This window comes from Aegilops tauschii, chromosome 7 (genome assembly GCF_002575655.3).
Source record: "Aegilops tauschii subsp. strangulata cultivar AL8/78 chromosome 7, Aet v6.0, whole genome shotgun sequence".
Lineage (NCBI taxonomy): Eukaryota > Viridiplantae > Streptophyta > Magnoliopsida > Poales > Poaceae > Aegilops > Aegilops tauschii.
Genome location: NC_053041.3, coordinates 206,365,762 through 206,391,904, shown reverse-complemented (window position 1 = coordinate 206,391,904; position 26,143 = coordinate 206,365,762).

Sequence of the window (26,143 nt, the reverse complement as noted above, 5' to 3'; positions counted from 1 at the left end):
TGCTCGGACTATACTATATACATGGGGAAATACTACTACTGATTATGGGGGTCTACTAGAAATTTTGATCGGTCGAAGACTCCATGATATCTGCTCCAGCTTCATCAACAAAATCTTCTTCACTGGGTCCGAGTCAGTGTCATCGATGATGATGTAGTTATCCGGGCAAGTAGAATCGTCATCTTCTCCTCCGGGTGCTGGGTCTCCCATGAATACTCCGATCTTCTGTGTCAGGTCGCCGTTCTTCCTCACTAGTGCGACGATTTCCTCCATATAATCCTCGCGTGCAGCCTTGAGTTCTTCCTCCAACTCCGTGATCTTGGTCAATGCCTTCTTCAGATCTATCATGTCTGCGCACATCTGGTTCTCCTGGCGACGAATGTGTTGGTTTTGCTCCTGGATGAAAGCTGCAATTGATCCATCCTTCTTGGTGCTGATCATCTCCCATTGTTCATCTCGGCGTCCACAAATCTGATAAATAGTATCCTTAAGCTCCCTGCGGTAGACTTCTCCAATGCGTCCCATAGAGATGTGGGCTGCCATGCTCTTCCCTAAACTCCAGGTTGGTGCATCAAAGGAAAACTTTATAGGCTCAGTGACTGGCGTAAACGTCCTGCCTGGAACTTGAACTTGAATCTTTCAGCGCTCGTCTTCTAGTAGTGTGGCTTTGTAAGTCCCGGAGAAGCTTGGTATTCCGATGTTCAGGTACTTAGTGACTTCCTTCAAGTGTCGTCCAAAAGGTGTATCTTCATCCGGTTGCATGAACTTGTTCCTTGCATCCGCCATTCCTAAAAGAGTAGAAAGTGGAGAGGAGTCAGAAATGAGAAGAGAGTAGTGTTCTAGGGTTTAAGCTTAGTGGTCGTGTCCTACAGTCAGCGTGTGCTCTGATACCACCTTTGTAGCGACCAGACCTCAAATAATCTGTGCTGCTATGCACCAGTGTCATCCCTGGATCAGTAATACTGACACGCACAGTACAAATGGAGGATTTATAACAGAGTAGCAATCACACACTTATTACAACGAGTATCTCAAAAGAGAAATAAGTATGGTAAATATGGCCTAAGGCCATCTAAATACGATAACAGCGGAAGACTTGGAAGATAAGTGAGTCCATCAACTCCAACGGCATCACTGAGTATAAGACCACGACCTAAGGCACCTTACTCGTCGTCTGAAAAGTCTGCAACATGAAACATGCAGCCCGAAAACGGGTCAGCACATGGAATATGCTGGCAATGTAACACATAGAGAGTAATGAACATAATAATGCTATACTACATGCATATATGGCTGGTAGAAGGCTCTATGGTTACAATTTTACGAAAAGCCAATTTTTCCCTACTGCAAAGGAATAAATTTTATTTAAATATCATGGTGGTTGTTAAACATTGAGAATGGTTGACAACATTCTCAATCCCAATTAAGTATCATCATCAAACCCAACAAAATTAATTAAAGTAACATGATGAGATTCACATGATAATCCAAGTACTAGATACTCAAGATGTCCATAACCGTGGACACGGCTAACCATGATTAGTTTATACACTCTGCAGAGGTTTGTGCACTTTTCCCCACAAGACTCGATCGCCTCCGCTTGATTCTCGCACTACATGATGTTTGAGAAACGGATGACCGAGACACAGTCTTTCAGAAACAATAGCTCTTTACTCCGGGTGGACAGTTACACCTACTTTCCCCTACATCTGCTAGCCCACCTCTTCAAGAGATCATGTAACCTACTCAACTATGCTAGAGCCCATAATAGCTTGTGGCTGCACACGGAAGTTTCTAGCATGAATAATCTCATGATCCCTTTGAACCTGGGTGGCGGTCCAAAAGAAAAACAGGCAATCCTGGAATACCCAGGTACCTCAATCCACCCAGATGTGAGTTTTAGTTGCCACCTTAAGGTTAACCATTAATTAACAATCTCACATCTGTGATGGTAACACTCAAACCCAATCCACGTCTACTAGCATAGCATAGCAATATGAGCAAACATAGAAGTAACTCCCAAAGGTTTGATAATAAACAGGGCAATAGGTACTACCTCAACTACTTCCCAATACCCACAATTTAATTAGATCCTAATCATGCAATGTTTGAGGATTGGTCTAATGCAATAAAACTGGGTAGTAAAAGAAGTATGATCAAAGTGTTACTTGCCTTCCTGATGATCCGTGAAACCTAGAGATTCGAAGTAGCAAGCGGCGCACTCCGGGTACTCTATTGCAAACAAACAAGCATACAATAAGCACTCACTAATGCACAGGTAAAACTCAAATAAAAGATCCAACCAGAAAGTTCAACTTAAGAACTCCGGTTTGCAAAAAGAATCAAATCAAACGAAGCAACGAAAGTTAAACGGTGAAAGAAACAAGCTTCGTTTACTAATCTGGATCTAGGTCAAATTTTACAGTAGCATAAACTTGTTTGAGTTGGTTAAACAGAAAGAGAATTTTGAGACGAAACTCTAGGCGCTTGAATTGACTGATTCCGATAAAGGAGCTAAAACATATACCAGAACAAAAATCTGATCAGAAATCGCGATCTGGAATAATCGCGGAAAATCCGGCAAAAAAGAAAACTGACGAACAGTTAAACGAATGGACGTTCGTTAACTGCGACTAACCGGAAAACATGTTCGTTAAAACGAACGGATCGGCGAACGTTCACTAACTAATTAAACCGAAAAAATAAACCGATCTATTTAAAAAAAATAAACCTAGGGTTTCGGAAAAAATAAACCAAGGCGGTTTTAAAAAAACCGGATGGCGAATGGCGGCGGCGGCTAACCTCCGGCGAGGCTCGGGACGGGGCTCCGACGGGGTCTGGACGGGGCGGCGAGGGGCGGCGGGGTGCGGGCGTCGTCGGGGAGGCGAGGGGCGACGTCGAGGGGCGGCGGGCGGCGGCGTTCGGGCTCCGGGCGGCGAGCTCCTTCGGCGGTGGCGACTCGGCTCCGGTGCGGCTCCTCTCGGCGGCGGCGGCTTCAGGTCGGGAGCGGGGTGAGGAGAGGGGCGGCGGGGTGCGGTATTTAAGAGGGGAAGGGGGGTGCCGTGGGGGAGGGGGCGACGGGCGGTGGCGGGAGTCGTCCCCGATCGGGACTCGGCGGCGGCGGTCTCCAGGAGGGAGACGGCTCGCGGGGTGGGTTGGGCCGCGCGGCTGGGCTTCGGCCCAGTCGGCGCTCGCGCGTTTTTTTAAATAATTTCACCGAACCTAAAAAAAACGTAGAAAAATAAGTAAAAATCCAAAAATGCCAAAACAAATTTTCGCCGTCTAATTAAAATAATTAGGACGAGATGAACATTTTCTTGGCCCAAAAATGCAGTTTTGAAAACGTGCAATTTTTCTAATGCAAATAAAATTGCAAATAAAATCCGAATAAAATCAAATATTTGATTTTAATATTTTCCTCCAATATTTCAATTATTTTGGAGAAGTCATATTTTCTCCTCTCATTTATTTTAAAATATTTTTCGGAGAGAAAAATAATTAAAACCAAAAATCTTCATTTCATTATTTGATAGAAGTCAAATATGAAAACCACGAAAAATCCACAACTCTCTCCGAGGGCCCTTGAGTTGCTTAGGATTTTCGAGGATTTTGCCAAAATGCAATAAAATATGCTATGCAATGATGATCTAATGTATAACATTCCAAATTGAAAATTTGGGATGTTACAGAGGATATCCAAGGCAATGATCATGTATATAGGCATCACGTTCGAGACAAGTAGACCGAGTCCTGCCTGCATCGACTACCATTACTCCACACATCGACCGCTATCCAGCATGCATCTAGTGTATTAAGTTAACAAGAACGGAGTAACGCCTTAAGCAACATGACATGATGTAGAGGGATAGATCCAATCAATGTGAACAAAATCCATCTTTTTATTCTTAATGGCAACGTTACAAATATGTGTCATGTCCCTTTCTATCACTGAGATTGAGCACCGCAAGATTGAACCCATTACAAAGCACCCCTCCCGTTACAAGAAAAATCAATCTAGTTGGCCAAACCAAATCAATAGATCGGAGAGAAATACAAATCTATATAAATCAGGCATTAAAGAGTTTAGAGAATACTCAAATAATATTCATAGATAATCTGATCATAAACCCATAATTCATCGGATCTCAACAAACGCACCGCAAAAGAAGATTACATCGAATAGATCTCCAAGAACATCGATGAGAACATTGTATTGAATATCAAAGAGAGAGAAGAAGCCATCTAGCAACTAGCTATATGGACCCGTAGGTCTATGGTAAACTACTCAGACATCATTGGAAGGGCAACAAGGTTGATGTGGAAGCCCTCCATGATCGAATCCCCCTCCGTCGAAGACCGAAAAAGGTCCCCAGATGGGATCTCACAAGGACAGAAGCTTGCGGCGGCAGAAAAGTATTTTTGGTGTTCCTTCTGGTCTTCGAGGAATATTTCGATATTTATAGAAGAATAATTAGGGCTAGAGGAGCCAGGGGGGGCACAAGCTTGGCGGTCACCCCCCTGGGGTGCCCCCTGAGCTTGTTGCCACCTCGTGGCCCTTCTAGCCTTCTCCCGAAGCTTCCAGGGTGTCTTGTGGTCCAATAAAAATCGTCAACAAGTTTCGTTCCATTTGGACTCCGTTTGGTATTGATTTTCTGTAAGGACAAAAACAAGGAAAAACAGCAAGTGGCACTAGGCACTAGGGTAATAGGTTAGTCCCAAAAAAGGTATAAAATAGCATAATAATGCATATAAAACATCCAAGATTGATAATATAATAGCATGGAACAATAAAAAATTATAGATACGTTGGAGACGTATCAAGCATCCCTAAGCTTAATTACTGCTCGTCCTCGAGTAGGTAACTGATAAAAACAGAATTTTTGATGTGGAATGCCACCTAACATGCTTATCATGTAATCTTTCTTTATGTGGCATGAATATTCAGATCCATTAAATTTAAAACAAAAGTTTGATATTGACATAAAAACAATGATACTTCGAGCGTACTAAAAAGCAATCATGTCTTTTCAAAATATCATCAGTAAAGAAAGTTATCCCTATAAAATCATATAGTTTTGTTATGCTCCATTTTCTTAACACAAAGTATTTATCATGCACAACCCCGATGACAAGCCAAGCAATTGGTTCATACTTTTTAACGCACTTCAGCATTTTCAACTCTCATGCAATACATGAGCGTGAGTCATGGATATAGCACTTTAGGTGGAATAGAAGGTGGTAGTACACAAAAAAGAAGGGAGAAATTCTCACATCAACTAGGCAAATTAATGTGCTATATATGGAGATGCCCATCAATCGATATCAATGTGAGTGAGTAGGCATTGCCATGCAACGGATGCACTAGAGCTATAAGTGTATGAAAGCTTAAAAGAAAACTAAGTGGGTGTGCATCCAACTTGCTTGCTCATGAAGACCTCGGACATTTGAGGAAGCCCATCATTGGAATATACAAGCCAAGTTCTATAATGAAAAATTCCCACTAGTAATATATGAAAATGAAAAAATAGGAAACTATCTATCATGAAGAACATGGTGCTACTTTGAAGCACAAGTGTGGAAAAGGATAATAACATTGTCACTTCTCTCTTTTTATCCCATTTTTTTTATATTTTTTCTTTTCATTGGGCACTTTGGCCTCTTTTGTCTTGGGCTCATTTGGCCTCTTTTTTTTTAATATTCCTCACATAGGACAATGCTCTAATATTGATGATCATCACACTTCTATTTACTTACAACTCAAGAATTTCAACTCAATGCAACAACTCAGAATGACGAAACGGTGGAAGTTGCATGGCAATATATCTCGGAACTGCTATGGAAATGCCATAATAGGTAGGTATGGTGGTTGCTTTGAGGAAGTATATAAGGAGGGTTTAATGCACCGGCGAAAGTTGCGCGGTACTAGAGTGGCTAGCAAAAGTGGAAGGGTGAGAGTGCATATAATCCATGAAATCAACATTAGTCATAAACAACTCACATACTTATTGCAAAAGTTTATTAGCCCTCGAAGCAAGGTACTACTACGCATGCCCCTAGGGGGATAGATTGGTAGGAAAAGACCATCGCTCGTCCCCGACCGCCACTCATAAGTAATACAATCAATAATAAATCATGCTCCAATTTCATAGCATGGTGAGAGACCATACGCGCATGCTTCGGGAATCACAAACCTTAACACCAATATTCTTACTATTCCACAATTTACTACTAGCATGACTCTAATATTACCATCTTTATATCTCAAAACAAATGCAGGGAATCAAACTTCTCATATATCCAATGATCTTCATGAAAGTTTTTATCATATCCCTCTTGAATACCCATCGTATTAGGACTAATTCATAACCCAAGAAAATTGCCATACTATTTATAAGACTCTCAAAATAATATAAGTGAAGCTTGAGAGTTCATCAATTTCTTTAAAATATAACCATCGCCGTGCTCTAAAAGATATAAGTGAAGCACTAGAGCAACTGCCTAGCTCAACAGATACAAGTGAAGCTCAAAGAGTATTCTAATAAATTCACGATTAATGTGTGTCCCTCTCAAAAAGGTGTGTCCATCAAGGATGATTGTGACAAACTAAAAAGCAAATAAAGCTAAGAATCATATAATACACGACGCTCCAAGGAAAACACATATCATGTAGTGAATAAAAATGTAGCCTCGAGTAATTTACCAATGGATTATAGACAAAAGAGGAGATGCCATCCGGGGCATCCCCAAGCTTAGACGCTTGGTTGTCCTTGAATATTACCTTGGGATTCCTTGGGCATCCCCAAGCTTAGTCTCTTGCCACTCCTTATTCCTTATCCCATCGAAACTTCACTCAAAACTTGAAAACTTCACAACAGAAAACTCGTGAGATCCATTAGTATAAATAGAGCAAATCACCACTTTAGGTACTGTTGTAAATTCATTTCAATTTTATATTGGAATTATATCTACTGTATTCTAACTTCACCATGGCTCATACCCCCCCCCCCCGATACAGCGCATAGATTCATCAAAACAGGCGAACAACACAATGAGAACAGAGTATGTAAAAAACTGAACAGTCTGTAGTAATATGAACAATGACCATACTTCTGTAATTCTAAAAATTCTGAAAAATAGGAAAATATGGGAAATTTATATAAAAAACTTGTGTAAAAAATTCAGAGAAAAATCACATTTTTTTAATTTAAAAAATTTCAGAACTGGGCGCAAAAGTTTCTGTTTTTTCACAGAATCAAGTCAACTATCTTCCAAATCACCCCAACTGTCTTACTCGGCACAAAAACTAATTTAAACACAAGAACACCATCATAAGTAACAGAAGTATAATGGTATATTTATTGCAAAATAGAAGAAAAGCAAGAAAAACATAAAAAACTTTGGGTTGTCTACCAACAAGCGCTATCGTTTTATGCCCCTAGCTAGGCATTGATAATTTTAATGATGCCCACATGGAAGACAAGAATTGAAGCACGAAGAGCTAGCATGTGAAAATCACATTTAAGTCTAACATACTTCCTACGTATAGGCATTTTATAAGAGAACAAATTATCAAGACAAGAATTACCTAGCATATGCAAGGAAAGATTAAGAAACAATAGCAATCTCAACATGAAGAGAGGTAATTTAGTAACATGAAAATACCTACAACCATATTTTCCTCCCTCATAATAATTACATGTATGATCATATTCAAATTCAACAATATAGCTACCACATAAAATATTCTCAACATGATGCACATGCATGCAAAGTTGGCACTCTTCCAAAATAGTGGGATTGTCATCAAATAAAGTCATGACCTCTCGAGACCCACTTTTATCAATAATTTCATAAGATTAAACACTCTCCAAATATGTGGGATTCCTTTTTTCTAAATTTGGCACTCTTACAAACCCACTTTCAATATTATTGCAAACATTATTATCAATTTCATAATCATCATGAGGCTTAAATAAGTTTCCAAGATCATAAGAAGTATTATCACCCCAATCATGATCATTGCAATAAGTAGTGGACATAGCAAAATTAGCATCCCCAAGCTAGGGGTTTTGCATATTATTAACACAATTGACATTAATAGAATTTATAATAACATCATTGCAATCACGCCTTTCATTCAAGGAGCTATATTGAACCACTTTATGAATTACTTCTTTTAACACTTCATCACAATTTTCAGATTCACGAATTTCAAGCAAAACTCCGTAAAGATAATCCAGTGCACTCAACTCACTAGCAATTGGTTCATCATAATTGGATCTTTTAAAAAGATTAGCAAGTGGATGAGGATCCATATCAATTGATTTTTAGCAAGTGAAGATGCAAGCAAATAGAAGACACATGGCACACAAGCAAAGGTAACAAACAAAAAAAGGCAAAAGGAAATAAGGCAAATAAAAAGCAAATATTTTTTTATTTTTCTGAAAACATTTTAGAAGTGGGGGGACAAGAAAATGAGAGGCAAATGGCAAATAATGTAAATGCAAGAGATGAGAGTTTATGATAGGTACTAGGTAGGCCTGATGTAGATCCTCCACGGCAACGGCGCCAGAAATTCTTCCTGCTACTTCTTGAGCTTGCATTGGTTTTTCACTTGAAGAGGAAAGAGTGACACATCGAAGTAGAGATAAGTATTTCCCTCAGCTAAGAACCAAGGTATCAATCCAGTAGGAGGAATACACAAGTCTCCAATAGTTGTACCTGCATACACAAACAAATACTTGCACCCAATGGGATAAAGGGGTTGTCAATCCCTTCACGATTACTTGCAAGGACAAGATCTGATAATGATGGATATAAAAGATAAGTAAGCAAATAAATTGCAGCAAGGTATTTTTGGGTTTTTAATTTTGTAGATCTGAAAATATATGATGAAAGATTGACCCGGGGGCCATAGTTTTCACTAGAGACTTCTCTCTTGAAAGAAAGCATACAGTGGGTAAACAAATTACTATTGAGCAATTGATAAAAAAGCGCATAGTTATGACGATATCCAAGGCAATGATCATCTATATAGGCATCACGTATGAGACAAGAAGACCGACTCTTGCCTGCATCTACTACTATTACTCCACATATCGACCGCTATCCAACATGCATCTAGTGTATTAAGTTAATAAGAACAGAGTAACGCCTTGAGCAAGACGACATGATGTAGAGGGATAGATCCAATCAATATGAACAAGTCCCATCTTTTTATTCTTGATGGCAACAATACAAATACATGCCATGTCCCTTTCTGTCACTGGGATTGAGCACCGCAAGATTGAACCCATTACAAAGCACCCCTTGATACGTCCATTTTGCATCATGTTTTCTTACTGTTATTCATAATGTTTTTATCCATAATAATGCTTTTTGGAGTAATTATAATGCCTTTTCTCTCTTAATTTACAAGGTACACACCAAGAGGGAGAATTCCGGCAGTTGGAAATCTGGACATGAAAAAGGTACGACAGGCCACCTATTCTGCACAACTCCAAACAAGCTGAAACTTCACAGAGATTTTTTATGGAATATATAAGAAATATTGGAGCCAATAATTACCAGAGGGGAGCCACCAGGTGGGCAAACCTCACCTGGGCGCGCCAGGCCCCTCTGGCGCGCCCTGGTGGGTTGTAGCCCACTCAGCCCACCTCCGGTGCCCATCTTCTGGTATATAAGTGGTTTTGACCTAGAAAAAATGAGAATAATACTTTCGGGATGGAGCATCGCTGTCTCAAGGCGGAACTTGGGCAGGAGCACTTTTGCCCTCCGGCGGAGCGATTCTGCCGGGGGAACTTCCCTCCCGGAGGGGGAAATCACCGTCATCATCATCACCAACATCTCTCCCATCTTGGGGAGGGAAATCTCCATCAACATCTGCACCGGCACCATCTCACCTCAAACCCTAGTTCATCTCTTGTATTCAATCTTGTTACCAAAACTATAGATTGTTGCTAGGGGGTGACTAGTAGTGTTGATTACATCTTGTAGTTGATTACTATATGGTTTATTTGGTGGAAGATTATATGTTCAGATCCATTATGCATATTAATACCCCTCTGATCAAGAGCATGTTTGTTGTTCGTGAGTAGTTTCCTTTGTTCTTGAGGCCACGGGATAAATCATGTTGCAAGTAATCATGTGAATTTGATATGTGTTCGATATTTTGTTAGTATGTATGTTGTGATTCCCTTAGTGGTGTCATGTGAACGTCGACTACATGACACTTCACTATATTTGGGCCTAAGGGAATGCATTGTGGAGTAGCAATTAGATGGTGGGTTGCGAGAGTGACAGAAGCTTAAACCCCAGTTTATGCGCTATTTCGTAAGGGACCGATTGGATCCAAAAGTTTAATGCTATGGTTAGAATTTGTTCTTAATACTTTTCTCGTAGTTGCGGATGCTTGCGGGAGGGTTAATCATAAGTAGGAGGTTTGTTCAAGTAAGAACAGCACCTAATCACCGCTCCACCCACATATCAAATTATCAAAGTAGCGAACACAAATCAAACCAACATGATGAAAGTGACTAGATGAAATTCCCGTGTACCCTCAAGAACGCTTTGCTTATCATAAGAGACCGTTTTGGCCTGTCCTTTGCCTCAAAAGGATTGGACTACCTTGCTGCATACTTGTTACTATTATCGTTACTTGCTCGTTACAAATTATCTTGCTATCAAACTACTCGCTAGTTACAATTTCAGCACTTGCAGACATTACTTTACTGAAAACTACTTGTCATTTCCTTCCGCTCCTCGTTGGGTCCGACACTCTTACTTATCGAAAAGAGCTACAATTGATCCCCTATACTTGTGGGTCATCAAGGCTATTTTCTGGCACCGTTGCCAGGGAGTGGGGCGCCTTTGGTAAGTGGAATTCGGTAAGGAAACATTTATATAGTGTGCTGAAATATATTGTCACTTGTTACTATGGAAAACAATCCTTTGAGGGGTTTGTTCGGGGTATCTTCACCTCGTCCGGAACCACAATTAATTGCCCCTCAACCTAATGCACCTACTGAAAATATTGAATATGAAATTCCTTCGGGTATGATAGAACAACCGCTAGCTAATCCTTATGCAGGGGATGGAACCGAACATCCTGACATGCACTTGATACATGTAGAACAAATTTGTGGATTGTTTAAGCTTGCAGGTTTTCCCAGGGATGAAGTTATAAAAAAGGCTTTCCCTTTATCTTTGAAGGGAAAAGCATTGGCATGGTATAGGCTATGTGATGATATTGGATCATGGAATTGGACTCGTTTAAAATTGGAGTTTCACCAAAAAAATTATCCTATGCATCTAGTTCATCGTGATCGGAATTATATATATAATTTTTGTCCTCTAGAAGGAGAAAGTATTGCTCTAGCTTGGGGGAGCACTACAAAAAAAATACACTTCCGTGATGATACGTGTTTGTCACAGTAGGTCACGTTTTCTGTCATGCATGTACATCCATGACAAATTTATGACAGAATCAAGATAGTCATACATGTGTTGTCGTAGAAGTGTTCCATGACATTACCAAAATTATCATCACGGAAGTGTCCACTTCCATGACGATAAATCGCGCGTCACAGAACTGCTTTCGTCAAGGGTGACCGACACGTGGCATCCACCGTAACGGAACGCCGTTAAGCTATCGGGTCCGGTTTTGGATCCGATAACCCGTTAACAGCCCCGACCAATGGGGATTTTCCACGTGTAAAATCATCATTGGCTGGAGGAAACACGAGTCGGCTCACCGTTGGGACAGATGTCATCCACTCATTGGACCCAAAGCGCCTATGATACATCGACACGTGGCACGGCCCAACAGAGGCCAATTCCTGTGAAAAGGCCAGCCCGTTTGACTTGGTCAAAAGGTGACGGGCCGGCACACGGCAAGCCTGTTAACGGCCTGTTCGCATATAGCCCATTTACAGCCCGCTAACCCGGGGCCCGTTTACGGCCTATCCGAATTAGGCCCAGTAGCGTCATCTGGGCCGTCCAATATAATTCCAGCCCGTTTTAACTTCCGGCCCATGTATGGCCCATGACGTCTTTTGGCCCATATGAGGCCCTTAGTAACCCTCGGCCCATTAACGGCCCGTGGTAAAACTGGCCCGTAATGAACAGTGTATCACTTTATACCCATTAACGACCCATTATTCCGTTGGGCCATTTCTAGCCCATGTTATCTTTCGGCCTTCTTGGGGCCCATTTATGCTTGGGCTCATTTCCAGCATTCATTTACTTTCGGCCCGTTACTGTCATTTTTTGCTTGTGGGCCAAATACAGCCCGTGGTTACAGTCGGCCCGTTTGTGGCCCGTTAATACGTTGGGCCGTTTTCATAGCGTCATCAAATACGGCCTATTAACGACGGCCCATTATGGTCGGCCCATGAACGGATGATTTCAACTCTAGCCATTTATGGCCATAATGTGGTCTGTTATTGGCCCATGTTTGGCCAACCGATCATACGGCCCGTAGACGGCCCATTGATGATACGGCCTGTAGAAGGCCCATTGTGTCTACGCCCCGTAGAAGGCCCATTGTTTCTACGGCCCTTAGAAGGCCATTGTTTCTACGGCCCATAGGAGGCCCATGTTAAGTACAGTAAATATGTAGCCCATTGTTAATGTGGCCTAGTTTTAAAAAATAGGTTATACCGGCCACTAGCAAACCACGGAAAAAGAACTGCACTGACTACAAGAAAACAAATAAACAAGACAATAGAAATAAATAAGCAAGCAACTTACGCTAGGCTATCATGGCTATTACACATATTACATCCACTAGGCATCAAAGTTCGCCACAAGTGCAAATATAGGGAACAAAGCAGCATATAAACGCCACAGCAAAACAAGTCCAGAACTGAAACCACTTCAGAAGAGCTCAAGAAACAATATCCTGGGTACCCATAATGCTGGCAAGATGCTTAGCAAGCTTATTAACTTTCTCTTGTTTGGCGCTTAAATCCTCCAGCACTTGCTGTTGCACCAGAAAGTATGCATCTGAATTCTGCAGGGACTTCCTCAGTACTTCGGCTTCCTATCGCATAACATCTGATCGATGTCTTTCAACTTGAAGTTGAGACTCAAGAAGCCGAACTGATTCAGGCAGCGAGTTCGAAGAGCTGGTGCCAGCAGTAGTAGCCAGTAACTCGAACACTACATCAAGACGGGACTTTGGGGTTGTCTCGGTGTCTTCAATATAGTTTTTATCAGCTTTCTTGGAGAACAACAGGGATGTCTCACTATCTTGAACCTGATCTGCATTACTTCCTTTACCATTGCATAATGGGGTACTCTTCTCCAATATTTTATCCGCGTTCTAAAGGAGAAACAAACAAACACATCACAGGTTTACAATGTAGTATATGAAACTCATTTTGGTAAACCAGTTCAGTAGTAAGGTGGACAGGATAACATCATGAAACAGACTTATATCTATGTAGTTTATGTTGCCAAATCAAGATAGATATAGTTCGAATCATATCTATTTAAGACAAAGCAGCATAGACGGAATATAAGTGTGGGAAACTACACAACAATAACAACACTTGTAATGTGCATGGCATGAGAACATAACTGTTTATTCAATTGAAACTGAAATCAACATAGAGCAAGTTACAACAGCAAACACGTTAAAGAAACAGGTTTAAAACATACCTGTTGCGCCATTGGAGTTTCAATTGCATCCTTCAAATTTGAAATTAGTTGGTATGAGTAAATATGGTGATGCAAGAGCAAAGTAGTATGAACCATAGCTACGGAACCTGACCTGAGAACAATTCTTCTTCTGCTTTAAGCGTTGACTTGGGGTTCGGAGTGGTGGTCCACGTGCTTTGGGCACTGCAGTTGCCTTACTAACTGCTCGTGTTTGGGTGCTCTGTGGTGGAGATGGTGCCGTGTCAACGGGAACTGGGTTACTATCTGCTGGGGTTGGGGTTAGAAGGGGTGTAGCTGGTTCTCTGTCCAACTAGGTAGGGGTACAATCTGCGTGAGTCTGGGTTATGTGTGGTGGGGCTGGTTCTTGGGCAAGTACAACCATGGTTCTATCTCCATCGACAGGTAGCACGATCTTTTCCGAAGACCGTGTTTTTACTCCCACGGATACTTCCATCACCCCCTCCAATTGAAATGGCTGATAAACAAGAAAAGTAATTGAATGTACAGACATTGTAAGATAGACAAGTGCAATGGATAGCAGGGAAGAAAACAGGGCATGAAATAATTCACATTTATGTTGTCTAACCAAACAGAATAGCATGACATAATTTCAAATATATGAGGGCTAATTAAACAGGATAGCATGACACAATTTCACATGTATGATGGCTAACTAAACATGATATAATGACATACTTCAAAATATGATGACTATGTAAACAGGATGACATGATATAACTATATTATGTCTTTAGAAAATGGGTTGGCATGCCATAATACAGATACATGCTGTCTATGTAAACATCATGGCATGATATAATTCAAATATATGATTTATATATTAAGGAAGTGAGCAGAGGGCAATCGCATATATGATGTGTCAACTAAGGAGATGGCATTCAATATCGTGTATATGATGTAAAAACTAAGCATTACAATACAACATATGCATGATATGAGTAATATAACCCTGCCAAGTTTGAGCATACACCTAAGGGGGATAATAGGATTGGTCATCTGCCTTTGAATCCTCCTCTGAAGAGCTATCTGTAACCAGCAACATATCTGCTTCACCAGGTAGCATTGTCTGCTCTGAAGACCTTGTTTTCACTCCAGATTTCTCCATCACCAATTCAAATGGCTGATGCACAGGAAGAGCAGTTGAATATACAAACATTGTCGACAAAAGCAATGAGAAATACAAAAAAAGGACGGCATGATATAATTCACATATATGACGCTTGGCTAAACAGCATGGCATTGCATAATTCACATATATAATGCCGTGCAACAAGATAGCATTGCATAATTCACAAATATAATGTCTTGCAAAAAGATGGCATTGCATAATTCACATATATGGTAATTAGACACTAAACAGGTGGCATTCACACAAACCATGTCTAAACTAAGCAAATGACATAGCAATGCAAGATACCATACGCACGATATGAGCAACATAACCCTGCCAAGTTAGAGCATGCACCTCAGGGGGGGGGCGGGAATAGGACTGGTCATCTGTCTCTGAATCCTCTTCTAAGGAGCTATCTGTAACCAGCAAGACATGCGCTTCGTCAGATAGCATTGTCTGCTCTGAAGACCTTGTTTCCACTCCAGAATTTTCCATGACCGTGCAGAATGGCTGATGCACAGCAAGAGTAATTGAATGTACCAAAATTATTGACAAATCTTGAAGGAAATATGCCCTAGAGGCAATAATAAAGTATTATTTATTTCCTTATATCATGATAAATGTTTATTATTCATGCTAGAATTGTATTAACCGGAAACATAATACATGTGTGAATACATAGACAAACAGTGTGTCACTAGTATGCCTCTACTTGACTAGCTCGTTAATCAAAGATGGTTATGTTTCCTAGCCATAGACATGAGTTGTATTAACGAGATCACCTCATTAGGAGAATGACGTGATTGGCCTGACCCATTCCGTTAGCTTAGCACCCGATCGTTTAGTATGTTGCTATTGCTTTCTTCATGACTTATACATGTTCCTATGACTATGAGATTATGCAACTCCCGTTTACCGGAGGAACACTTTGTGTGCTACCAAACGTCACAACGTAAATGGGTGATTATAAAGGTGCTCTACAGGTGTCTCCAAAGGTACTTGTTGGGTTGGCGTATTTCGAGATTAGGATTTGTCACTCCGATTGTCGGAGAGGCATCTCTGGGCCCACTCGGTAATGCACATCACTATAAGCCTTGCAAGCATTGTGACTAATGAGTTAGTTGCGGAATGATGTATTACGGAACGAGTAAAGAGACTTGCCGGTAACGAGATTGAACTAGGTATCGAGATACCGACGATCGAATCTCGGGCAAGTAACATACCGATGACAAAGGGAACAACGTATGTTGTTATGCGGTTTGACCGATAAAGATCTTCGTAGCATATGTGGGAACCAATATGAGCATCCAGGTTCCGCTATTGGTTATTGACCGGAGAGGTGTCTCGGTCATGTCTACATAGTTCTCGAACCCGTAGGGTCCGCACGCTTAACGTTACGATGACAGTTATATTATGAGTTTGTATGTTTTGATGTACCGAAGGTTGTTCGGAGTCCCGGATGTGATCACGGACATGACGAGGAGTCTCGAAATGGTCGAGACATAAAGATTGATATATTGGACGACTATATTCGGACACCGGAAGTGTTCCGGAGAAGTTTCGGATTAAACCGGAGTGCCGGAGGGTTACCGGAACCCCCCGGGGAAGTATTGGGCCTTAGTGGGCCTTGAGGGGAGAGAGAGGGCAGCAGCCAGGAGGTGGCGCGCCCCCTCCCATGAGGAATCCTAGTTGGACTAGGAGAGGGGGCGCAACCCCTCTTTCCCTCTCCCTCTCCCTCTCTTTCCTTCCCCCCCTCTTTTCCTAGTTGGACTAGGAAAGGGGAGTCCTACTCCTACTAGGAGGAGGACTCCCCCCTCTCCTTGGCGCGCCTAGGGCAGCCGGCCTCCCCCTTGCTCCTTTATATACGGGGGCAGGGGGGCACCTCTATACACACTTGATATACAATATTTTAGCCGTGTGCGGTGCCCCCCTCCACCATATTACACCTCGATAATACCGTCGCGGAGCTTAGGCGAAGCCCTGCGTCGGTGGAACATCATCATCGTCACCACGCCGTCGTGCTGACGAAACTCTCCCTCAACACTCGGCTGGATCGGAGTTCGAGGGACGTCATCGAGCTGAACTTGTGCTGAACTCGGAGGTGCCGTGCATTCGGTACTTGATCGGTCGGATTGTGAAGACGTACGACTACATCAACCGCGTTGTGATAACGCTTCCGCTGTCGGTCTACGAGGGTACGTGGACAATACTCTCCCCTCTCGTTGCTATGCATCACCATGTTCTTGCGTGTGCGTAGGAATTTTTTTGAAATTACTACGTTCCCCAACAGTGGCATCCGAGCCTGGTTTTATGCGTTGATGCTATGCACGAGTAGAACACAAGTGAGTTGTGGGCGATATAAGTCATACTGCTACCAGCATGTCATACTTTGGTTCAGCGGTATTGTGAGATGAAGCGGCCCAGACCGACATTACGCGTACACTTACGCGAGACTGGTTTCACCGTTGTGAGCACTCGTTGCTTAAAGGTGACCGGCGGGTGTCTGTCTCTCTCACTTTAGTTGAACCGAGTGTGGCTACGCCCGGTCCTTGCGAAGGTTAAAACAGCACCAACTTGACAAACTATCGTTGTGGTTTTGATGCGTAGGTAAGAACGGTTCTTGCTAAGCCTGTAGCAGCCGCGTAAAACTTGCAACAACAAAATAGAGGACGTCTAACTTGTTTTTGCAGGGCATGTTGTGATGTGATATGGTCAAGACATGATGTGATATAATTTGTTGTATGAGATGATCATGTTTTGTAACCGAGTTATCGGCAACTGGCAGGAGCCATATGGTTGTCGCTTTATTGTATGAAATGCAATCGCCATGTAATAGTTTTACTTTATCACTAAACGGTAGCGATAGTCGTAAAAGCAATAAGTTGGCGAGACGACAACGATACTACGATGGAGATCAAGGTGTCGCGCCGGTGACGATGGTGATCATGACGGTGCTTCGGAGATGGAGATCACAAGCACGGTGCTTCGGAGATGGAGATCACAAGCACAAGATGATGATGGCCATATCATATCACTTATATTGATTGCATGTGATGTTAATCCTTTATGCATCTTATCTTGCTTTGATTGACGGTAGCATTATAAGATGATCTCTCACTAAAATTTCAAGATAAAAGTGTTCTCCCTGAGTATGCACCGCTGCGAAAGTTCTTCGTGCTGAGACACCACGTGATGATCGGGTGTGATAGGCTCTACGTTCAAATACAACGGGTGCAAAACAGTTGCACACGCGGAATACTCAGGTTAAACTTGACGAGCCTAGCATATGCAGATATGGCCTCGGAACACGGAGACCGAAAGGTCGAGCGTGAATCATATAGTAGATATGATCAACGTAGTGATGTTCACCATTGAAACTACTCCATCTCACGTGATGATCGGACATGGTTTAGTTGATTTGGATCACATAATCACTTAGATGATTAGAGGGATATCTATCTAAGTGGGAGTTCTTAAGTAATATGATTAATTGAACTTAAATTTATCATGAACTTAGTACTTGATAGTATCTTGCTTGTCTATGTTAATTGTAGATAAATGGCCCGTGCTGTTGTTCCGTTGAATTTTAATGCGTTCCTTGAGAAAGCTAAGTTGAAAGATGATGGTAGCAATTACACGGACTGGGTCCGTAACTTGAGGATTATCCTCATTACTGCACAAAAGAATTACGTCCTGGAAGCACCGCTAGGTGCCAGGCCTCCTGCAAGAGCAACACCAGAAGTTATGAACGTCTGGCAGAGCAAAGCTGGTGATTACTCGATAGTTCAGTGTGCCATGCTTTACGGCTTAGAACCGGGTCTTCAACGACGTTTTGAACGTCATGGAGCATATGAGATGTTCCAGGAGTTGAAGTTAATATTTCAAGCAAATGCCCGGATTGAGAGATATGAAGTCTCCAATAAGTTCTACAGCTGCAAGATGGAAGAGAATAGTTCTGTCAGTGAGCATATACTCAAAATGTCTGGGTATAATAATCACTTGATTCAACTAGGAGTTAATCTTCCGGATGATAGCGTCATTGATAGAATTCTTCAATCACTGCCACCAAGCTACAAGAGCTTCGTGATGAACTATAACATGCAAGGGATGAATAAGACAATTCCCGAGCTCTTCGCAATGCTAAAGGCAGCGGAGGTAGAAATCAAAAAGGAGCATCAAGTGTTGATGGTCAGTAAAACCACTAGTTTCAAGAAAAAGGGCAAAGGGAAGAAGAAGGGGAACTTCAAGAAGAACAGCAAGCAAGTTGCTGTTCAGGAGAAGAAACCCAAGTCTGGACCTAAGCCTGAAACTGAGTGCTTCTACTGCAAGCAGACTGGTCACTGGAAGCGGAACTGCCCCAAGTATTTGGCGGATAAGAAGGATGGCAAGGTTAACAAAGGTATATGTGATATACATGTTATTGATGTGTACCTTACTAATGCTCGCAGTAGCACCTGGGTATTTGATACTGGTTCTGTTGCTAATATTTGCAACTCGAAACAAGGGCTACGGATTAAGCGAAGATTGGCTAAGGACGAGGTGACGATGCGCGTGGGAAATGGTTCCAAAGTCGATGTGATCGCCGTCGGCACGCTACCTCTACATCTACCTTCGGGATTAGTTTTAGACCTAATTAATTGTTATTTGGTGCCAGCGTTGAGCATGAACATTATATCTGGATCTTGTTTAATGCGAGACGGTTATTCATTTAAATCAGAGAATAATGGTTGTTCTATTTATATGAATAATATCTTTTATGGTCATGCACCCTTGAAGAGTGGTCTATTTTTAATGAATCTCGATAGTAGTGAGACACATATTCATAATGACAAAGCCAAAAGATGCAGAGTTGATAATGATAGTGCAACTTATTTGTGGCACTGCCGTTTAGGTCATATCGGTGTAAAGCGCATGAAGAAACTCCATGCTGATGGACTTTTGGAATCACTTGATTATGAATCACTTGGTACTTGCGAACCGTGCCTCATGGGCATGATGACAAAAACACCGTTCTCCGGAACTATGGAGAGAGCAACAGATTTGTTGGAAATCATACATACAGATGTATGTGGTCCGATGAATATTGAGGCTCGTGGCGGATATCATTATTTTCTCACCTTCACAGATGATTTGAGCAGATATGGGTATATCTACTTAATGAAACATAAGTCTGAAACATTTGAAAAGTTCAAAGAATTTCAGAGTGAAGTTGAAAATCATCGTCACAAGAAAATAAAATTCCTGCGATCTGATCGTGGAGGAGAATAGTTGAGTTACGAGTTTGGCCTACATTTGAAACAATGCGGAATAGTTTCGCAACTCACGCCACCCGGAACACCACAGCGTAATGGTGTGTCCGAACGTCGTAATCGTACTTTATTAGATATGGTGCGATCTATGATGTCTCTTACTGATTTACCGCTATCGTTTTGGGGTTATGCTTTAGAGACGGCTGCATTCTCTCTAAATAGGGCACCATCGAAATCCGTTGAAACGACACCTTATGAACTATGGTTTGGCAAGAAACCAAAGTTGTCGTATCTTAAAGTTTGGGGTTGCGATGCTTATGTGAAGAAACTTCAACCTGATAAGCTCGAACCTAAATCGGAGAAATGTGTCTTCATAGGATACCCAAAGGAGACTGTTGGGTACACCTTCTATCACAGATCCGAAGGCAAGATATTCGTTGCTAATAATGGATCCTTTCTAGAGAAGGAGTTTCTCTTGAAAGAAGTGAGTGGGAGGAAAGTAGAACTTGATGAGGTAACTGTACCTGCTCCCTTATTGGAAAGTAGATCATCACAGAAATCAGTTTCTGCAACACCTACACCAATTAGTGAGGATGTTAATGATAATGATCATGAAACTTCAGATCATGTTATTACTGAACCTCGTAGGTCAACTAGATCAAGATCCGCACCAGAGTGGTACGGTAATCCTGTTCTGGAGGTTATGTTACTAGACCATGACGAACCTACGAACTATGAAGAAGCGATGGTGAGCCCAGATTCCGCAAAATGGCTTGAAGCCATGAAATCCGAGATGGGATCCATGTATGAGAACAAAGTATGGACTTTGGTTGACTTGCCCGATGGTCGGCAAGCCATTGAAAATAAATGGATCTTCAAGAAGAAGACTGACGCTGATGGTAATGTTACTGTCTATAAAGCTCGACTTGTTGCGAAAGGTTTTCGACAAGTTCAAGGAATTGACTACAATGAGACCTTCTCACCCGTAGCGATGCTTAAGTCTGTCCGAATCATGTTAGCAATTGCCGCTTTTTATGATTATGAAATTTGGCAAATGGATGTCAAAACTGCATTCCTGAATGGATTTTTGGAAGAAGAGTTGTATATGATGCAACCGGAAGGTTTTGTCGATCCAAAGGGAACTAACAAAGTGTGCAAGCTCCAGCGATCCATTTATGGACTGGTGCAAGCCTCTCGGAGTTGGAATAAACACTTTGATAGTGTGATCAAAGCATTTGGTTTTATACAGACTTTTGGAGAAGCCTGTATTTACAAGAAAGTGAGTGGGAGCTCAGTAGCATTTCTGATATTATATGTGGATGACATATTACTGATTGGAAATGATATAGAATTTCTGGATAGCATAAAGGGATACTTGAATAAGAGTTTTTCAATGAAAGACCTCAGTGAAGCTGCATATATATTAGGCATTAAGATCTATAGAGATAGATCAAGACGCTTAATGGGACTTTCACAAAGCACATACCTTGACAAAGTTTTGAAGAAGTTCAAAATGGATCAAGGAAAGAAAGGGTTCTTGCCTGTACTACAAGGTGTGAGATTGAGTAAGACTCAATGCCCGACCACTGCAGAAGATAGAGAGAAGATGAAAGATGTTCCCTATGCTTCAGCCATAGGCTCTATCATGTATGCAATGTTGTGTACCAGACCTGATGTGTGCCTTGCTATAAGTTTAGCAGGGAGGTACCAAAGTAATCCAGGAGTGGATCACTGGACAGCGGTCAAGAACATCCTGAAATACCTGAAAAGGACTAAGGATATGTTTCTCGTTTATGGAGGTGACAAAGAGCTCATCATAAGTGGTTACGTTGATGCAAGCTTTGACACTGATCCGGACGATTCTAAATCACAAACCAGATACGTATTTACATTGAACGGTGGAGCTGTCAGTTGGTGCAGTTCTAAGCAAAGTGTCGTGGCGGGATCTACGTGTGAAGCGGAATACATAGCTGCTTCGGAAGCAACAAATGAAGGAGTCTGGATGAAGGAGTTCATATCCGATCTAGGTGTCATACCTAGTGCATCGGGACCAATGAAAATCTTTTGTGACAATACTGGTGCAATTGCCTTAGCAAAGGAATCCAGATTTCACAAGAGAACCAAGCACATCAAAAGACGCTTCAATTCCATCCGGGATTTAGTCCAGGTGGGAGACATAGAAATTTGCAAGATACATACGGATCTGAATGTTGCAGACCCGTTGACTAAGCCTCTTCCACGAGCAAAACATGATCAGCACCAAGACTCCATGGGTGTAAGAATCATTACTATGTAATCTAGATTATTGACTCTAGTGCAAGTGGGAGACTGAAGGAAATATGCCCTCGAGGCAATAATAAAGTATTATTTATTTCCTTATATCATGATAAATGTTTATTATTCATGCTAGAATTGTATTAACCGGAAACATAATACATGTGTGAATACATAGACAAACAGTGTGTCACTAGTATGCCTCTACTTGACTAGCTCGTTAATCAAAGATGGTTATGTTTCCTAGCCATAGACATGAGTTGTCATTTGATTAACGAGATCACCTCATTAGGAGAATGACGTGATTGACCTGACCCATTCCGTTAGCTTAGCACCCGATCGTTTAGTATGTTGCTATTGCTTTCTTCATGACTTATACATGTTCCTATGACTATGAGATTATGCAACTCCCGTTTACCGGAGGAACACTTTGTGTGCTACCAAAAGTCACAACGTAAATGGGTGATTATAAAGGTGCTCTACAGGTGTCTCCAAAGGTACTTGTTGGGTTGGCGTATTTCGAGATTAGGATTTGTCACTCCGATTGTCGGAGAGGTATCTCTGGGCCCACTCGGTAATGCACATCACTATAAGCCTTGCAAGCATTGTGACTAATGAGTTAGTTGTGGGATGATGTATTATGGAACGAGTAAAGAGACTTGCCGGTAACGAGATTGAACTAGGTATCGAGATACCGACGATCGAATCTCGGGCAAGTAACATACCGATGACAAAGGGAACAACGTATGTTGTTATGCGGTTTGACCGATAAAGATCTTCGTAGAATATGTGGGAACCAATATGAGCATCCAGGTTCCGCTATTAGTTATTGACCGGAGAGGTGTCTCGGTCATGTCTACATAGTTCTCGAACCCGTAGGGTCCGCACGCTTAACGTTACGATGACAGTTATATTATGAGTTTGTATGTTTTGATGTACCGAAGGTTGTTCGGAGTCCCGGATGTGATCACGAACATGACGAGGAGTCTCGAAATGGTCGAGACATAAAGATTGATATATTGGACGACTATATTCGGACACCGGAAGTGTTCCGGAGAAGTTTCGGATTAAACCGGAGTGCCGGAGGGTTACCGGAACCCCCCGGGGAAGTATTGGGCCTTAGTGGGCCTTGAGTGGAGAGAGAGGGCAGCAGCCAGGAGGTGGCGCGCCCCCTCCCATGAGGAATCCTAGTTGGACTAGGAGAGGGGGGCGCAGCCCCTCTTTCCCTCCCCCTCTCCCTCTCTTTCCTTCCCCCCCTCTTTTCCTAGTTGGACTAGGAAAGGGGAGTCCTACTCCTACTAGGAGGAGGACTCCCCCCCTCTCCTTGGCGCGCCTAGGGCAGCCGGCCTCCCCCTTGCTCCTTTATATATGGGGGCAGGGGGGCACCTCTATACACACTTGATATATGATATTTTAGCCGTGTGCGGTGCCCCCCTCCACCATATTACACCTCGATAATACCGTCGTGGAGCTTAGGCGAAGCCCTGCGTCGGTGGAACATCATCATCGTCACCACGCCGTCGTGCTGACGAAACTCTCCCTCAAGACTCAGCTGGATCGGAGTTCGAGGGACGTCATCGAGCTGAACGTGTGCTGAACTCGGAGGTGCCGTGCGTTCGGTACTTGATCGGTCGGATCGTGAAGACGTACGACTACATCAACCGCGTTGTGATAACGCTTCCGCTGTCGGTCTACGAGGGTACGTGGACAATACTCTCCCCTCTCGTTGCTATGCATCACCATGTTCTTGCGTGTGCATAGGAATTTTTTTGAAATTACTACGTTCCCCAACAAATCTAACACGTAATAAAAAAATGATGTCATGATATAATTCACATATAAGATGACTGGCTAACCAAGGTGGCATTGCAAAATTCACATATATGATGCCTGCCTAAACAAGATGGCATTGCATGATTCACATATACGATAAAGAAACAAAACAGATGGCATTGACACAAAGCATGTCTAAACTAAGCAGATGACATCTTTGATGTATAAAGTAAGCAATGCAAGGCACCATATGCATGATATTACCAACATCAGCATGCCAAGTTAGAGCGAAGACCTCATGGGGTAAATAGGAGTGGTCTTCTGCTTCTGAATCCCCCTCAGAAAAGTTATCTTCCTCTTGATTACGATCCGAAATGGGTGGAGGGGGGCTGCCTTTGCGCCCACCATGGAGCGACGTCTGCATGAAATTTTATTGCCACGCAAGGCTCGTCTCTTTTGCTCTACATGTTTAGTTCCATTGTGTACAATAACTGACATGCATAGGATTAAAACATAGTGAGATTATGTAAGGAGTGCATGCACAAATCCAGAGTGAAGGTAGCGAACTGTGGATAGACCCAAAACCAATGGTAGCAGGCAGATAATAGCTTTAGTTAAAAAATACAGATAATGGCTCCTTTAATGTTTGTTTGCACCCAAAATGAAACTCATAGTAGACACACGAGATTTACCAGATAGTAGACAGATAGTACTGATTGATGCCCCAGTATGTACCCCTCAACCATTTAAAAACTCAAGTTTCAGCATAAGTTTGGACCTGAGTCGGAGTCTAATAGGTGAACACGACGATAAAGTAGCATGTCATCATATTAACTGATGCATAACGTAAGCAGACACGGAAGAGTGCGACCTCTCTTGCGGACCCGTGTAGTCCTCAAGGTCATCTGCTCAGTTGATGATGGTAATGCAGTTGTCGTGGCTGCCGGCGGCGGGGCAGAAGATCTGAGGCGGCGAAAGACAGTATGGAGAGCGGATCCCTGCTGTGGTGAACCCTTCCGTCATTGGAGCAGCTGAGCTGGGGTGGAACACAGCACCGCAGGAGCAGGACAAACCACACAAGGTTTTCTTTGACACATATCTGTAATAGAAGTAATTGTGTAAGGGCTTGTTTGAATTTGAGGATTCTAACAATGCAGGGATAGGAAATAGACAGGAATAGGATAGGAATGCACGTGCAAAACAGAGAATTTAAAAACACAGGATTTCTTCCAATCTGGGTGTTTGGTTCACAAGAATTGGAAGATCACGGGATGCAAAGAACAATGGTGAGATTAAGTCAAACCACAAGAAGTGTACAACCTCTTTGGCGAAGCCATGTCGATCTCAGCGTGATTGGGTTGGCTGGTGAGGATGCTCCGGCAGACTTGGCTGTCGGAGGAGGGGAAGAAGATCTTAGGCGTCTGGAGATGGAGCCCAAGGTACTGCTCCGCTGTGATGGAGGGTTTCGTCGTTGGAGCAGCTCCGGCGAGTTGTACGACGCCGAGGCTGAAGCGGGACAAGAGGGACAACGTTAACCTGAGTGGAATTCTAATAGCATCTCCAATAGATGACGTAAAATACATAACCACAAAGTGCTAGATGTATACATCAGCAGCTCATCTCTGAACTTAACTGTCGAAACTGAATTTAACTATCGAAACTGAACTTAACTGTCGAAACTGAATTTTGCTGTCGAAACTGAATTTTACTGTCGAAACTGAACGCACTAGAGGTGAGGCTACAAGTCAGTCGACTGACTTTTTCATCTCTGGTCAGTCGATTTTGCAGCCGTTGGATACGAAATCAAGGGCCTGCAGTTCATCTTCAACCTCCACCCCCTGAGCCGCCAGCCACCACCGTCCAAACAGCCGCCCCCACCGCCCGCGGCTGGCGGTGCGCCGTCCCGCCCGCCCCGAAAACACTCCCAACCGCCGGTCCGCCGCCGCCCCAGCCATCCCTGTAGGCCCCCCGTGCTGAGATTTTTCTCCGGCGACCTCCACACCACCGCCCCACCACCACCACCGGCGACCACCGCCCCCACCATGAACCCTAA